Source organism: Antechinus flavipes, chromosome 1 (genome assembly GCF_016432865.1).
Source record: "Antechinus flavipes isolate AdamAnt ecotype Samford, QLD, Australia chromosome 1, AdamAnt_v2, whole genome shotgun sequence".
Taxonomy (NCBI): domain Eukaryota; kingdom Metazoa; phylum Chordata; class Mammalia; order Dasyuromorphia; family Dasyuridae; genus Antechinus; species Antechinus flavipes.
Window position 1 is genome coordinate 150,312,036 of NC_067398.1, and position 18,521 is coordinate 150,330,556.

An 18,521-nucleotide genomic window follows, 5' to 3' on the forward strand; every position below is an offset into this window, starting at 1 on the left:
TAGCAGAGCTGGTTTAAAGACAAAGCAAGCTGGAGTAATTAATTAAGTGGATCCTATAGAGTCAATGCAAGATTCTGCATTTCTGATGCCCTCAAATGATCTTTGAAGCCCTATCCCTTCTGATTTTAAAGGTGCAACAATTAATTAGCTGACTCCTAAAAATCCAGAACGGTCCAAACACCCTAGATTTCCTCCAATCTGCTTTTATGTATACATGAGAAATGGAGTGACAGAGCTAGCTAATTCACACACTCAAAAGCGAAACTGAAAATTCTAAGAACATAGGGTCAACAGAGAATACAAGGAGGTGAATAGGGTATCACTGTGCCATGCTTTCACTTCTCACTTCCCTAGCAACTTCCACAAACATGCATGGCTCAACATCGGTTTGCCAGTCCAAGATGACATAGTAAATCAAGGATTCTTTATCTGAGATCCATGTACTTCCAGAAACATAGATGGATCTCAGGAAGCTTATGAATTTGACTGCAGGGAAATTACATTTCTATTTTCTGCTGTTCAGCTGCTTTTCATTCATTTCTAACTCTTCGTGACCTCATTTGGAGTTTTCTTGGCAAAGATACTGGAGCAGTTTGTCATTTCCTTTTCCAGATCATTTTACAAATGAGAAAACTAGGACAAATAGGTCTAAGAGACTTGACCAAGGTCACACAACGAAGGCAGTATCTTAAAACAAACTTGAACTTGGGAAGATGAGTCTTCCTGACTCCAGGTCTGGCATTCTATCCCCTGTGCCACCTTGCTGCCCTTATTTATTTTTTTCTACCAACCTCCAATTGAAATTTAATATTTCCTTTAGTTACTTTTAAAAATATGTATCCTAAGGAGTCCATAGGCTTCATCAGATTACTAAAGTGGTCCACAACACACACACAAAAATAGTTTAAAGACATGTGCACTACATAGTCCCTCTGTTCTTCACCCCGTGAGTGCAAAAAGTAAGGTAAGGAGGCTGGATCTGAGTACTGGCCACTTAATGAGTTTTAAATAAATATTACTTATCATTTTAAGGTAAGCTGTCTCTAGGTTTGTTTTTTTTTTTTTTTAATAGGAATAGGTGCTGTATTTTGTCAAAAGCTTTTTCTGCATCTATTGAGAAAATCATTTGATTTCTGTTAGTGTTGTTATTGATGTGGACAATTAAGCTCATAGTTTTCCTAATATTGAACTAGCCCTGCATTTCTGGTATAAATCTCATTTGGTCCTAGTGTATTTTCCTAGACAAATATTAGCATAATCTCTTTGAATCAATATTCAATAGGGAAACTGAATTATAATGTTCTTCCTCTGTTTTGGCTCTTCCTGTTTTAGATATCAGCACCATATTTGTGTTATAAAAGGAATTTGGTAGGACTTCACCTCTTTTTTCAAATAATTTATATATTATTGGAATTAATTGTTCTTTAAATGTTTGGCAGAATTAGCTTGTGAATTAGCTGGTATTAGGGATTTTTTCCTAGGAAATTCCTAGGAACATTGATGGTTTGTTTAATTTCCTTTCTAAGATTAGGTTATTTAAGTATTTTATTTCTTTTGTTAATTTGATTTATGTTGTATATTAAGTACCTTTTCCCCAATTTGGTAAGACCCTGGTCATGAACCAAAGCCCAGTTTAATTAATTTTTGACAGGGTTCTGAGATGGAGGTATAAAGAACCAAATAATTCAAAAAAAGTCTAGACCTCCTCTTAAGCAAATCGAGTTCCTCCAATCTTAAACTTGATCAGTGTATGCCTGGGTCACAAAACTGAGAAGTTGTGAAGATGAAGAAGCTAGATATGCCAGACTCTCTATTAGTTGGGATTATAACAGCAGAATCACAGATTTTTGAGATGGAAGTATCCTTAAAATTTAGTCTAAACCTCTCATTTTAGAGGTAAGGAAAATGAGGGTGAAAGGTTAAGTAACTTAACCAAAGGTCATTCAGATAGTAAGAGGCCAGACTTGAACCCAAGTTCTTTAACTCCACACCCAGTGTTCTTATCCTCTCAGCTTCCAAAGTTTCCCTTGATTCTGACTCCTCGATCATAAAAATAGCTTTCATCAGAAAACCCATACTACTTCTTAAACATTGGCATCCTAAATTATTATGTGACATATAAGGAACTTCACTGTCACAGTGATTGAGGTGAAAAAAAAGAATAGACAGAGATGGAGAGACAGAGACAGAAAGAGAGAAACAGAGAGAGAGAGAGACAGAAGAGAAGAGAAGAGAAGAGAAGAGAAGAGAAGAGAAGAGAAGAGAAGAGAAGAGAAGAGAAGAGAAGAGAAGAGAAGAGAAGAGAAGAGAAGAGAAGAGAAGAGAAGAGAAGAGAAGAGAAGAGAAGAGAAGAGAAGAGAAGAGAAGAGAAGAGAATGGAGGGAGGAAGGGAGGGACTCCATGTGAGATGAAATCCATGACCTAACATTCTACCAGGGAAATAGGTCCAATAGGTGAGGGCAGTAATCAAGAATGAAATCATGATATAAAATTATGCAACATGCCACAATAACATAGAATAAAGGCACAAATGGCATGTTTATCAAATTTTCAGCTGACCTAAAACTTAAAGAGAGAACTAATCCACTAGATGACAGAATTGGATTCTCAAAAGATTTTAGTAGTCTAGAAAGTAAAACAAAGAAAAAGGCCAAAGCACATATTTGTCTTAAAAAAAAAAAAAAAAAAAAAAAAAAAAAACCTTTACAAATTTACAACAAAGTTGATTTTGTAACTACAAGATGAAAGAATCATGGACAGATGACAGCTAATGTAAAAAAGATTGAGGGGATTTTAGAAAAATGTTAAGTTCTCTGAAGGTTATCAATTGTCTCATTTTTGCCTTTTGCCATCCTCAGTGACTAGATATAACTAGGCCTTATAATTAATCAAGTAATTAATGATGGTCCTTAACCATTTCTAATAAGTGCTCATTGAACTGAACCAAAAGCCCTATGAACATACGTATGGCATAACATAAGTATGACATAGCAGCCCAAAAGTTATTTTGCACTGAGAGACACAATATCTTGAACAAGAAAGGTAGAATTTTCCTTGCCCTTTTACCTAGTCACAGGACATCTAATAGTATGTTCAGTTCTGGCTGTCATATTTTAGGAAGGTTTTTTATAAGTGTTTGAAATCATGCCATAGGTGCGTCATTGTAACAAAATAAGGATTTTTAACCAATTAAAGTGGGAAATGGGGAAGTGGGCTAAGTTGGAACACAGCTGTCTTAAAGTGTTTGAAGGACTGCCAATGTTTCTTGTCCTCAGAAGGAAAAAGGGATAGATTTCAGTTGAATATGAAAAGAAAAAACTTTCAAACAATTAGATAGCTCTAATTAGCTATATATAACTCAAATAACAGTAGAATGAGTTATCTTTAGAAGTGAGTAGGGGCTCTCCCAAAAGCTAAATATCTAACTTTCAGGTACCTTGGAGAAAGGGATCCTTTCAGGTAGAAGTGGGAACAGAAGACTTCAAATTTCCCCTCCAAGTGTAAGATTCTATAAGAGGAAAATGGAAGCAATTTTCTTTTGAGTAGGAGGAGATGGGCAATGAAGAATCATCATCATGAAATCAAATCCAGCCTCAGACATTAGCCATGTGATCTTGGGCATGTCACTTTACCCTGTTTGCCTCAGTTTCCTCCTCTGTCAAATGAAGTGGAGAAATGTTGTGATTTTTTTCTTTTAAATACAATAATGGTTCTCTCTGGGGGAGAGCAGGTTTCTCGGGGAGATTTTCTGGAGACAGCCTTAATATCAGTTCAGATCAATAATTACCCCAAATGCAGCCAGGTGATAAAAGTTCAGATCTTTTATTGCAGCCCAGTTAGCTTAGAGGCCTATCTCTCTGCTTGGTTCCAAGAGCTCTTGCAGCTTTGTCCTTTGCTTCTGCTTCTGCTTCTGCTTCTGCTTTCTTCAGCGTCCAATTCAGCTCCACTCTCCATGTAATTCAGCTAAATTCTGTCTTGAGAGCCTCTGTCTGTTTCTTATATAGGAGAAAGAGGAATTGTGGGATACAAGAGGGAGGGATTATGGGTTTCTTCCCAAAGTGCTCTCTGGCCCTAAGAGCTTCAAGGGAGGTGTGAATTCACAAAGTTACACAGTTAACTTTGTGAATCTCCCATACTTGTGAACTCCAATGAGTAAAGGTGTAAACACAAGCATTGTATCAATTAGTTCTACTTAGTACTTTGTTTCAGGTTCTGGCCCAAAACATCTCAACTCTAATGACTTAACAGTTTGTAAAGATTCCAACAGAGAAAGAAATAGCAAACCAATAGTATCTTTGCCAAGAAAAACCTAAATGGGGCCATGAAAAGATGGGCAATGTGAGAACTTGTACTAAAAACCAACTAAAGTTGGTACATAAGTATTATGGAATACTATTATGCTGTAAAAAAAATTATGAAGGAGATGGTTTTAGAGAAACCTGGGAAGATATATATAAACTGATACAGAGTAAAAAAAATTAAGAAAAAAATTTATACAGTCAAAACTATATAGTAAAGACAAAAAAAAAAAAAAAAAACCCAACTCTGAGAGAACTGGGAACTCTGACCAGCATAATGTCCTACCAGGATCCCAGAGGACCAATGATACAACATGCTAGTATCTTCCTAATAAAGAGATAGAAAAATGCAGGAGGAGATATTCTCTTGACTATGGCCAATGGAGAAATTTGTTTTCCTTTGCTCTATAGTTGTGTAATGAGTTTTGTTTGTTTTTCATTTTTAATGAAGGGCTGGAGTAAGAAGTAGAGGTGGTAAAAGGGTGAGAAGGAAAATTTTTGCTGACTAAAAAAGAAAATAGTAAAAGGAAAAAAGGAAAACCAACTGAAGGCATTATTTTTCATCATTCTCTCTTGGGTATTATATGTCCAGAAAGACATTTATCAGATGATTTATAGTCCTATGTAATGATGCTATCCTGGGTGTGTCTTCATTGCCGCAAGGACCACTTCCAAAAGGAACTATCTTTCCACCAAATACCTACTGATATCATCATTAATGAGAAAGAAGGGGACCTTCCTGAAAGTTCTGCAGAGAAGTACTGAATTTTTATCTATAAATACTACCTGCAGTTCATCTTCATGTATGTGAGCTGTCCTGAAAACTAGAAAAATACTTTCCTGATTTCCCACATTGTACTTTGGCTTCTATGACATTTTAAAGCAATCCTTTCCCCCTAAATGCACACATGTCATCACCACCATCACAACTCTCTCCCTTCCCCCCAGAAAAAAAAAGCAACAAACCACAACTGCTTTCCATCAGCAACTTAAGAAACATTACTCCAGTTTTGTTCCACTTGTTTCCTTCTCTCACTTCACCCACATACATTCTTTTTCTGTTGCCCTGGAAAAATTTACCACTGCCCACACAATGAACCATCTCCCTTCCTTCTTTCAAATCTTTCTTCATGGATCACTTCCTCCAGGGAGCTATTCTAATCTGACTAAACATACTTGAGAAGCAACAAAGCAGATGAAATACCATCCATTCTCACCCCCTAGTTCCACATTTATCAGCCTCCTCTGAATGTACCTGCCCTCTTCTCCCTGTTGAGTGTGACTCATGTACCTCTCAAATTAAGAGGTGAGACCTCTCTTCAGAGACTATGTATAATCCTACTTCCTGTATAGCATCTAGCATAAAGTTGCCTGCATAAATACTAGATTTAGTACAATAGTTCAATCATTTACTAAGGTCTGTGACCCCACCTTAAGAAGCTGAGCAAAGGAGTTTTGAGATACCTACCAATATAAAAACACTACATGAAACACAAACCAAGTGAGAAAACAGACTATGGGTTCAGCCAGCAGGGAGAGGCCTCTAAGCAGGGTTGCCAATTTTTAGGAAGGCGGCATTTGCCAAAACCCTTCTGAGAACAGGGAACACATGCTGGGTTAGGGAGGGGTGTAAAGGAGCTGACTAAGTACTGACCAGCAGGTACATGCTGTGGAATTTCCACCCCAGCCTGGGTTGGACTCCCTCCATATTGCAGACTAGGCAAAGTTCCATCCTTCTGGACTATTTCTGTTATGTCACCCACCCAGGAAAGAGAACAACAATGCAGGTTAATGTGCATTTACTGAAGATCAGCTAAGTATGCAGTATAGCCCGCAAGCAAAAGTGACATCTGTTTGGGAGAAAGTTTTACCCACTCAGCCTTTTATTCCAGAGGGTCTTACAAGTTGTAGACTGATGCTATGGTTGACAGAAATGCTCTCACTGCTCTTATCCACCCCCGGGGGTGAAGTTAGACTCAAAAGGAAATTCTACTACTCTCAAAAAACTTAAGTGCAGAATGAGCCTCTTAGGACATATCCATACTAACAGAGAGTAATCATCACAAGAGTTGTCTTCCACTGAAGAAAATAATTAAAGATCGATAGAAAAAGAGACTAGTGGACAGATAAGAGATTGAGAGAGAAAACGAGAGAAAACCTAGTGTTTCTCTGCTTTAAGTGCTTTACAGAGTGTTTTATAAATATATCCTTTTATCCTTGGGAAAAACCTGGGAGGTAGGAGCACTTTATAGCTAGGAAACTGAGGCATAAATAAGTTCAGTGATTCATCCAGGCTCACACAATTAATAAGCATCTGAGGCTTGATTTAAACTTATGATTTTCTTACTCCCAGTCCATTTCTCTACCCACTTTAACACCAAACTGCCATAGGTGTATAACTGTAAAGTACAACTTCTGCAAGTAGCATATTCACAAAGTAGCGTATTCACAAACTGGTTCTTAGAGAACTCACAAAAAAATTTCTTTAGTCTCTCTTTCTATGAATAGATTCTACCTTGATCCACTCCCATTAGTAAAATTCTAATGATAATAGTTGTTATAATTAAAGAATTTTGTGATCCTTTATTAAAATTCATATTCATGCACATGCAATAATGTGGACATATGTTCTGGTAGTATCAATCCTAAATATATTAAGAACTTCCTAAATCATAGAGAAGAGGTTGGGTTAGGTATCCACAAAGGAAAATCCAAGTGGATTAAGAATGCCTATCGTGCAGATGATGATACTTGTGAATGGACAAATCAGAGAGCCTACTCACTGATACATTTGTTTTAGACACTTCAGATGAATAATGAGGCCCAAAATTGAACAGGAGAGAGTAGTGGGTTGTCTTTGGGAAAATACAGAGTTCTAGTGACCTCAAGCTTCTCCCTGAAACAGAGGCTTAATTTTTTAAAAATACCAACAGTATGATGATGGAGCTAAGTCATAGAATACAAGCTGGAGAGGAATTGAAATTGGAAGATCCACCAAAGGGCATAGGATGGGTGTAAACAATTTCAACATATTAGTCAATCAATAACCACTTATTAAGTTCCTACTATATACCAGGTATTATGCTAAGCACTGGGGATACAAAGAAAGCCAAAGACAGTCCCTGTCCTTGAGTGGCTCACAATCTAATTGGGGGAGACAACAAATATATACAAATAAGAGGAAATTTTAAAAGAGGTTTGCACAATGCCTACCACTAGAATTGAGAGGGATTGGGAAAGTGCTTCCTATAAAGTATGAAATTTTAGCTGGGACTTGAAGGAAGTCAGGAAAACCAAGAGGTAGGGATGAGAAGGGAAGCAATCTAGGCATAGGAGACAGTAAAAATGCTAGCATTTCTGAAGTGCTTTAAGATTTTCAAAGCATTTTACAAATATATTATTTGATCCTGCTAATAACCTTGGGAGATAGGTGTTGTTATTATAATCCCCAACTAACAGATGAAAAAACTGAGATGGAAAGAGGTTAAATGACTTGCTCAAGTGCACACAGTTCACAAATGTCTGAGGCTGGATTTAAACTTGGGTTTTCCTCACTTCAGGTCCAATGCTCCATCCCCTATGCTATCAGTGGGTAATAGTTAATAATAGCATATGATGCAGTGATATGATTAATTTCCCAACATAGCTCCTTTTCTCCTGCTTATAATGCTGGGGCTGGTACCCAATTGCCCCCCAGTTTCCCTGACATAGATTTATAATTGTGTAGGTACATAAAAAATCTGAGATCGGAGCTCTCAAACTTGGTGGATGTCTAAGACCTTAGAAGTCGTCATATTTTGATGAGCTACTTTCTAAGTTGGAGTAGAATGAATGAAGGAAAAGAAAGAGCATTTACTAAGCACAAAATAAGATAATATAATAAACATTTATAATACAACAAAAATTTATTAAATGCCTATCATATGCTAGGCACTCTGCCTATTTTCAACTTCATGCTCCATCTCTTCCCATCTCATCACCAGAAAACTTAATGACTTTCAGTCACACCTCATCAGTACCTTCAGTTGCTTTTATCCTTCTGTTTGAACAGCTAGCGGGTACAGAACTTCCAAAGAAGACCCAGAAATTCAGTTTGTTTCCCACCAGTTACTCTGCTTGGTTTTTCATTCCACCATTATATATTCAGATTCATTTTATGTGTTATCTTCCTTCATACTAACTAGATTGTAAGCTCCTTGAGAACAAGTGCTGTCTTTCTTTTCCTTATTTGTATAATCTGGAACATAGTAAGTACTATATAGATATTAGCTGGTAGTAGTAGAGGTAGTGGTGGTAATGGTAGTGGGGGGGGAGATAGTAATAGTAGGAGTTGTAGTATGTTTATTGTATTTTAAATGTTTGTTGTATTATCTCATTTAGAGATGAAGACAAAGAGAGACACTGTGTATTAGGAAGCTAAGTAGCACCATTTCCTTCTTGTTTTAGGGCAAAGCAAATTAACTTTTATAAATGTACATTAACTTGCAAATACATTTTGAACCAACATCAAACTTGAACTGAGAGTGTTGCTGTTAGGGTCAGTAAGTTTGCAAAGCACTTACATATAATCTTATTTACTCCTCACAGCAACCTTGAGAGGTAGGTGCTCATATTTTTCTCCTCATATTGCAGACTGAAACTAATGCTAAGAAGTAACTTGAGTCACCCAGGGTCATACAGCTCCTAAGTGACAGGCAGGATTTCAATTCCAGTCTTACGGCCAAGTTCAGAACTCTATTCACTATGCCAACAAGCTACCAAATAAAGAATGGTATAAAAGACAAGTAATGTAAAAGATACTAAAAAAGAGATATATTACAGGAAAAATAGACTCACTAACCATGAATCAAGAATGAGGGATAGGCAGCCTTCTGCTCTATTAGTATTCAGGCAATGTCAAGGAGAAGGAGATTCTCAGCATGCTCTGTGGAGTCCCCGTGACAGATTTATAATAGGGATTGAACAAAAAGTCAGACTGGGTGGCAAGCATAGAAGGGCTGCAGTCTGAATCACTTATAGGGATTATCCACATTGATGAAAACATTAATCTGTTTCAGTGGTGTCAAACTCAAATAGGAACAGATCCCTGTGGGCCCCATATTGATTTAGGGACCCACAAATTAATATCATTATCCATCATCATCATCTAGCTAACATTTATATATTGCCTACCATGTGCTAAACACTGTGCTAAATGCTTTATAATTACTATCTTATTTGATCCTCATAACAACTTTAGGAGGTAGGTGATTTATTATCCTCATTTTACAGATGAGGAAATGAGGAAAACATATGCTGAGTGACTTGTCCAAGATCACACAACTAGTAAAATGTCTGAGGTGAAATTTTAACTTAGGTCTTCTGACAGCAGCCCTCATGCTCTACCCACTGTACCACTCACTTAGTGGCTCCTATATTGCACTGCATTTTATTTATTTTGTTAAATATTTCCCAATTAAATTTTAATCTTGTTCTGGCTATCAAGTTTAAAGTACTAGAGTTAGATTACTGGAGTATTTATATTAGCAATTGGAAAAATTTCAAACTTCTACCTCTCCCTTCCCTCTTCTTCCATTTTATATACATATGGTATAATGAAAAGAACATTGCAATCATAATCAGAGGACTCAGGTTAGAATCACATCTTTGCTGTTTGTTGTGTGACCATGGGTAACTTACTCTACTTATTTTACCACTTAGTTTTGTCATCTATAAAGTAGAAATAAGACTATCTGTGATATCTCCCTTAGGATTGTTTTGAATTCTCAAGGAAAAATAATGAATGTAAAATGTTTTGCAAACTTTGGAATGTTATATCAATATGTTACAAATAAACAGTTGAGTTGATAAATGTTGTTCATATGTTTATTTCCGTTATGTCTGACTCTTTGTTACCCCTTTTGGGGTTTCCTTGGCAAAGACAATAGAATGGTTTGATGTTTCCTTCTCCAGTTCACTTTACAGATGAGGAAACTGAGGCAAGTGGGGCTAAATGATTTGCCCAGGGTCACATAGCTAGTAAATGTCAGAGGCCAGATTTGAACTCACAAAGTTGAATCCACTGTACCATCTAGCTGCCCAAATTCCCAAATTCTTAAGTGAATAAAATCCTTCACTCCTTGAGATGGAGAGCAAACTACTTGACATTCTAGCAGTCATTCAATAAGGATTTTCATTAGCTTCTTTTCTAAATCAACAGAACGGCTTCACAAGTGAAACCCATATCCTTTAAATACCTTGTGAAACTCTGAAATGTGTCACCTGTGACATTCCCCATCCTGAAGATTTTTAATTCTCTTGAGAATTAACAGAGATTTCAGCATGAAATGATTTAGACATTCTGCCTGAAGACGCAAGGTGGCAGATTTGGATGACCTTATGGTAACAGGAACAGTATCACAGTGAGAAAGAATGTCTCATATCCCTGCTTCCCTCTCTGGGAGACCAACACAAGCTGGTCATAAAAGCCTATGTTCTAAAACAGAGAGGATTCTTGGAGATCAGGATCAGGACAAAATAAAGGGACCTAAAAAGGGGTTGGGGTCAGGGGAGGTCTTGGTCTGAAGAACACCGATCCAAGTGTCCACAGACAAAACGCCGGGCTAAGCTGGGTTTTCTGCACTGATGAAATGCAAGGGGCAAGGATAAACAGGAAACCGGATATTTTAGCAGGGGATGTCAGGACTGATTCCTGAGGAAGAATGCAAGGAATCAACAGTATTGTCCGGCTCCATTAAATAAAATGCCCATAGCTCCCAAGAGCATCTCTCAGCCAAGAGCTAAGGCTTCTAGAGGCCTTCCATACATGTTGCTGTCTTCCTTATTAGGCTGTGAGCTCTTTGAGAGCAACGGACCCTATTTTATCTTTGCAAATCCAGCACTAAGCACAATACCTGGCAGCTGACCTCATTAAGTATCTACCATGTGCTAAGTGCAGATACAGAGACAGTCCTTGTTCTCAAGGGGGTCACAGTTTGTTTAATAGGGAAGACAATATGCACACACACACACACACATATACCCAGAGCAAGCGATATACAGAAGACATAAGAAATAATCAACAGAGAAAAGACACTAGGATTATGAGTAGGCGGAAAAGGCTTTCTATAGAAGAGAGGATTTTACTTGGGACAAAAAGGAAGCCAGAGAAATCAGCAGGTAGAGATGAAGAAGAAGGGCAAATAAAGGAGAAATGAGGGGAACAGCCAGAGAAAAGACCTGGAGCTGAGAGGTGAGTGTCTTGTTCAAGGAACATCTAGGAGGCCAGTGTCATTGAATGGAACAAAGCATAGCGGGGAGAGGAAAGTAGGAGGGGATTAGGAGGGTTCTGTATTTGATTCTGAAGGCAATGAGGAATTACTAGAGTTTATTGAGGGGGAACCTACTTAGACACATGCCTTAAGAAAATCATTTGGATCTAGAGGAGAGGGTGGGGGAAAGGAGGAAAAATTGGAACACAATGTTTTGCAAGGGTTAATGTTGAAAAATTATCCATGCATATGTTTTGAAAATAAAGTTTTTATTAAAAAAAATTTAAAAAAAGAAAATCATCTTGGTAACTGAATGGGGATGAATTGGAAAAGGGGAGTGATGAGGCAGACACCCCCCTCAACAACTATTGTAATAGTTTAGCCAAGAAATTTGTAATCAAAGTTTCAGCATTTAAAAATAAATTTTATTATGCAATTACAGAATTCTGGCAGTTAGAAAAGACTTCAGAGGCTATCAAATCCATCCCATAACACAACAAGAATCTCTACTATTACATACCTGAGAAGTGACCAAAATCTTTGCTAGAAAACCTGGTTAGTTGTCTTTCAAAACCACATCACCATGTTAGGGTCGATGTGTCCAACTATAGCTGATTAGACCAACATGAACTCAGAAGGTTCTACCACAGTTCGGGCATGAATAGTCTGTACGAACATTTGGAATGGGAATATCTCTAAATTTGTGCACCTCACGCTTCTGCTGCTTTGCTGGAAGACTGATATGGAAAGGGAACACAGTCCATCTCACACTGTGAAGGCTGGGTATTCCAGTTCTAATTCTTAGGAATTTTTTCCTACATATAGCCCAAATTTAACTCTATGCCTCTTCCACTCTCTGATTCTGGCTCTGCCTTCTGGGAACTAGTTTCCCTTTCACTTAAAAGCTTTTCAAATATTCAAAGGTAACTATCATGTCTCCCCTGTATCTTTCCTCCTCCAGATTAAATAAAACCAATTCTTCCAATCATTCCTCTTGACATGCACTCAAAGCCCTGCATCACCTAAGTTATCCCTTTCCAGGACACTTTCTAGCTTATCTATGGCCCTTGCACCCTGCAGTGCCTAGGACTTAGCACTGTGCTCCAGGTGACTTCTGATGAGAGCAGTGGTCACTATCACCTCACTAATCCCTAGAAGCTGTGGATGTCTCAGTGTTTTCAGAAGTAATTGATGTGGCAATAGAGACCTGGCGATGGAATCAGGAATATCTGCAATCAAATCTGATTTTACTAGCTGTGTTACCTTAGTCATTTAACTTGTCTTTGCTTGTCAGTGGGGGTAGTTAGAGTACTTACCTTGAGGGTTGTTGTGAACCTCAAATGAGATATTTGTACATTGGATTTATCAGTGCCTAGTGCACAATAGGTACTACGTAAATGTTTATTCTCTTTCCTTCCCTTTTTATATCATTGTCATTTCCAGAGAAACCTCTTTCCCGCTTTGTGAACCTCCCTTGTAATACACATACAAAAAATAGTTAAGCAGAATACTGCATTTGACAATATATGCAATATTCCATCTCTCCAAAGATGACTCTTATCCAGACTATTTAGTGATATAATGAGGTTGAAACCTTCTCCAAGAACTGAAGAACTTTGATTGGAGATTAAAGCATTTTTTCATTTTATTTTCTTTGCTTTTTTTTTTAAACATGCCTAATATGGACATATGTTTTGTATATCATACAAAACATATGACTTCACATGTATAATAGGTAACACATTACTCTGGGAAAGGAAGAAAATTTGGAACTCGAATTTCTTGAAAAAAAAATTTTTTTTTTAAAGATAGAAAGAAAACTTCTCTGGGGAAAGGGTTATTTTTTTTCCATCACTTCTCTGGGATCAAGTTTATCATTACAGCAATGCAAATTTTAGTTGTTTTTATTCTACATTATTGTTCTGTTGTAGTTACCACAATATATTGCTTTCCTCATTCTATGAACTTTACTTTGCAGCAATTCATTTAAGTCTCTTGCCTTTTAAAGCCCTATATAACCTGTCCCTGATCTATCTTTCTCAAATCATTGTCATTCTTCCTCCTTCAATCTGTGATCCAAGCAAGTTGGTTTTCTCTCTGTTCCTCACATACAAAACTCTATTGCCCCACTCCCACCCATCTATGATACACCATCAACCCATTTCTCTGCCTACTTTACAATGGGGGTTCCATAGGCCCTTCCTCTTTACCTCTGCTTCATAGAGTCTCAATCTTTAATAAGCAGCTCAAGCACTGTCTTCTGCATGAAGCCTTTTCTGTTATCCCCAACTACTGATGATTTCTCTCTCAAACTGTCTTTATTTAACTTTGAAAATGTAATAGCTAGCATTTGTACTGAACAGTCATATTCCCAAAGCACTTTACCCGATATCTCATTCAATCCTCACAACAAAAAGCAATCTTCTATTGATGGAGTCCCTGGAGCAAACACCATCTTACCCTGTAGGTCTAAGCTAAATCTGCTTCTTCATATTCCACTTGATTTAAATACCAATTGACTCCAGGCTTCAAGGGATAGTTTCTAGTGATCTCCTTTTGCTTAGTGAGGCATTCAGGAGTCACTGATGAAACTGGTTCAGAAACTAAATGTGGGATCTGTGTCCAATCCAAATGAACATCTGACTATCAGGCAGGAAAGAAAGCACTATTGTCTCATATATATTTTAGGCAGGTCTGGCAGCCTCCTAGAGATGGCTATAAAACAGATGAATGATTCTATCTGGCTGTTCTATATAATAGGGAGGGAAAAAGAGAATTTAAAAAAATATATTGATACCAAATGCTGCAAATGGCATTTACTGAAAAATGTCAAAACTGTCTAAAATCCCATGCTTTAGATTTTTGTCTTACAATTAAAAAATTTTAATCAGAAACTGGATGTTTGCTACACATCATGAGACAGCACTTTGTACATTTAAGGCATTTAAGGGTTAAAAAACAGCCTTTTTCAAAATGAACATTCGGTGTTGCCATGCTTCTGTTTTTACTGATGACATTCATATGAATCCCATCTGCCATGGTGTCAGTGAGCAAGGAAATCCTTGATTTTCTATCACTTGGGCTTTTATCTATTTCTTAAATTCCTTGTTGTTACATTTTAATTTTCAATCCTTAGCTTCCATCAATCTTTATTAAATCCTAACACTCTCACTCTATAAGCAAAATCAAATGAATCAAAAAAATATTTATTAAAGATACCATGATGGCCAGGACTGTGTTCAGCACTGAGATACAAAGACAAAAATACTTCCTGCCCACAGGAAGCTTACCATCTATTGAGGAAGCAACGTTAATACATAAGAAATGTATACATATACGGTACAGCTTTACTGGTATTAAAGGTAGGCATCTATAATTCCTTATCATACTTTCACTAACTGACCTCTAAGTTAGTGTGCATAAGATCATATGTAAAATAAAAACAATCTACTTCAATCATCAACAAAATGAGGATAAGCCTTGTCAAGGGTATTAGAAATCCAATTTTACCACTCCAGACATTTCTTTCAGGAAGAAGAAAGAAGCTATAGGTCTATCTGTCACCATATTCAGCCTCAAACGGCTCCTACTCTTTCCTCCCTCAGGGCAAAACTGTCCCCTCCTTCTAAAGCCATCATGCATACCAATCTCACAGACAAAAATAGAGAAATGTCCTAATGTACAATGGCAAGGAGAGGGTAAGAGTCCTTTGAAAGCAAGAGTGGCTCCACACTAATGGTGGAGATGACAGGATTAATGAGCTAATTTCATTTTGGTGCTTTCAATTTATTCAAGTTGCTACATGAGTACAACAAACTATTATTGCTTCAATCTTGAATGGATCTAATGATGGTTAAAGCCCCGGATCTTTAATTATGCTCGCTTAAAAAAAAAAAAATCTATTGAATAACAACACGTTTCTCAGAGATGAGTAATACATGCCAGGACACAGTACAAAGCAGATGCTATATTCCAAATTGCTCACTGTCACAAGAAGAGTACTTCTCCACAAAAATAACAATGTAGGATTTTCATACATGCTGACCTGCTTTCTAAGCTCATTTATCAGGTTGTGGAGTTAAAAATAATGAATGAGTCAAAGGCAGCTAGGTAGTGCAATAGCTAGAGCAGACCCTGGAATCAGGAGGACTGCGTTCAAATTCTGCCTCAGATATATATTAGCATTGGCTAATATATAGCCAATATTATATTGGCAATATATTGGGCAAGTCATTTAACCTCTGTCTGCTTCAGTTTCCTCAACTATAAAATGAGGATGATAATAGAACTTAACTATCAGAGTTGTTGAGAGTGTCAAATGAGAAAATATTAGTAAAGTGCTTAACACAACAAATGGCACGTGGTAGGTACTTAATAAATGTGTGTTCTAGGGCATCTTGCTAACACAATGAATAGATCCCTGGCCCTAGAGTTAGGAGGACCTAAGTTCAAATCCAAGACGCCAATTGCTTCTCTCTAAATGAATAAATAAATAAATACTTATTTCCTTCTTTCCAACCCAGAGGAAAATGGGCTTGGAAGACAAAAAAATCCAGTGATTCACAAATTGAGACCTGGAAGGATCCTCAGAGGTCATCTAGACCAGTGCTCAAACAGAAATAGAGGTTGTACTAATCCATACAAAAGGATTCACATAATAGAGCCACATAATAATGTAATTTTAAAATGTAATATTATCTATTTTATTAAGTATTTCTCAATTATATTGTAATCTGGTTAAGCAGCACTCAAGAGTGTTGTGGGTCACATGATCATGTGTTTGTGGTATAAATCTGAGCTTCTTAAACTTTTTCCACTGGTGACCTCTTTTTGCCCAAGAAATTTTTACATGACTGAATATCTAACAGGTATATAAAAGAGATATACAAAATCAAACATTTACTAATAATGAATCATAATTTCACAACCCCCACATTCAATTATGTTTCATAACCCACAGTCTAAGAAGTTTTATTCTATATCAACTTTCCTATTTTAGAATGAGGAATCTAAAATCTAGAGAAATTAAACAATTTGTCCAAAGTAACAGTTGGGACTTGAACTCAAGTCTTTTGGACTCCAAACCCAGTGCTTTTTCTACTGCAGCATGTGCCTCCTAATTATGGCTCCAAATGCTCTATACACATCAACTGTTTCACAGCTAAATATTTTCCTTGTGTTTCTCTGCTAACCCTTTTGGCAGTTCATTCCACCTGTTATCATGAATTTGATTTCAAAATTTTAAAATGAGCTCTCCAAATATGATACTATATAAAATCAAATCATTTTTTTTTTAATTAACTAGGTGGAGCATTGGATAGAATGGATAGAGTCCAACTTAGAATCAGGAAGACTCATTTTCCGAGTTAAAATCTGGCCTGAGACACTTACTAGCTTTTTGATCTTGGTTATGTCACTTAACTCTGCTTGCCTCAGTTTTCTCATCTGTAAAAATGAACTGGAGGAGGCAATGGCAAAACACTCTAGTATTATTTTTATAGAAAGCACCAAATGGGATCATGAAGAATCCAAGACAACTAAAAAAAACAACTAGACAACAATTATTTGAAAAATAATAGAGCATGGGAAACGAATGTGAACTATTTGCATTTTTGTTTTTCTTTCCGAGTTGTTTTTACCTTCTGAATCCAATTCTCCCTGTGCAACAAGAGAACTGCTCGGTTCTGCAAACATATATTGTATCTAGGATATACTGCAACATATCTAACATATATAGGACTGCTTGCCATCTAGGGGAGGGGGTGGAGAGAGGGAGGGGAAAAATTGGAACAGAAGCGAGTGCAAGGGATAATGTTGTAAAAAAAATTACTCTGGCATGGATTCTGTCAATATAAAGTTATTATAAAATAAAATAAAATATTATATTAAAAAATAATAATAGAGCAAAAATATTCAAAATCAGATTTCATTTGCATCTTATAACACCCAGGAATCTCACTTCTTTATCCTACCTTTCTTGTTTATACGTCTATGAACATAAAACTATAGTATATAAATATAAAATTAATTTGATATTTAGTTCCCATGGTAGCAGTTACTAAGGTCTTTAAGTACCTGATATTTTAAAAATCACAAAGCAAGTAAAAGTTCCATAAAATTTTTCATATAGCAAATTCCATACCCCATAACTACCTAGAGATACTCTATTCTTCTATTCCACCAAAGAAATGTACGAGTTCTATTTTAAGGAGATCAATTCTATGGTCATTTAAAAATAATAGCCATGAAATTCTTCACATTTAATAAATAAGTGATAAATATTTGCTATGGACATTGCCTTAGATACTAAAGCTCTCTGAAATTCTTTCATGTGCTTACCAATATGAGAAATAGAAAACAATCAGAAACCAAACCTCTAAAAAAGACTAAGACTGAAAATCATCAAACCAATATACAGTCATTATAAACCTGTAGCCAGGTAGATTAAAACCCTTCTTAATTGGAAGATGAAGGCAATGAAATGGAACTACGGGTTAACCTTTTAGTTTCAGTGCTGTGGTATAACTTTCTAAAATGTAGTTCACTTTTGGCATAAAAAGTAAGAATAGCCAATCTCATATCAATGACTGAGAACTCTGCAGTAGGTCCTCAGGGTTATCTTTCTGAAAATCACTTCTTTATAAGACTAAGACTTCTTTATAAGATAGGCAAGGGGTGCTGGGCTAAATGTGTTCTAATGGGATGAATGAAAAAGCTGCTTTGGAGACTAAATTCTTGATGGGAATAATAACATACATTACAATTGCTCAAAAAAGTAAAGTTACAAAGGAGGAAGAAACAAGAAAAAATGGGATTAATTAAAGATCATGGTTAATTTGGGTTTTACTACTCACAGATTTTTGCCCCATGCTAAATTCTCATTTCTTTTCATAGATCCACAAGCCTTAAAGTTCTTATTACCTTATAAAGAAATATGCTTATTAGGGGAATGATACAGTCATGATAAAAAAGG

The 18,521-nt window shown here is 36.6% G+C and overlaps 1 protein-coding gene across 4 annotated transcripts in view; it reads right to left on the bottom strand.

Moving 5' to 3' along the window:
- SGTB (small glutamine rich tetratricopeptide repeat co-chaperone beta) overlaps nucleotides 1-18,521 on the bottom strand; it is a 72,063-nt gene that overhangs the window by 5,660 nt on the left and 47,882 nt on the right. The gene's annotated exons all lie outside the window — the stretch shown is intronic.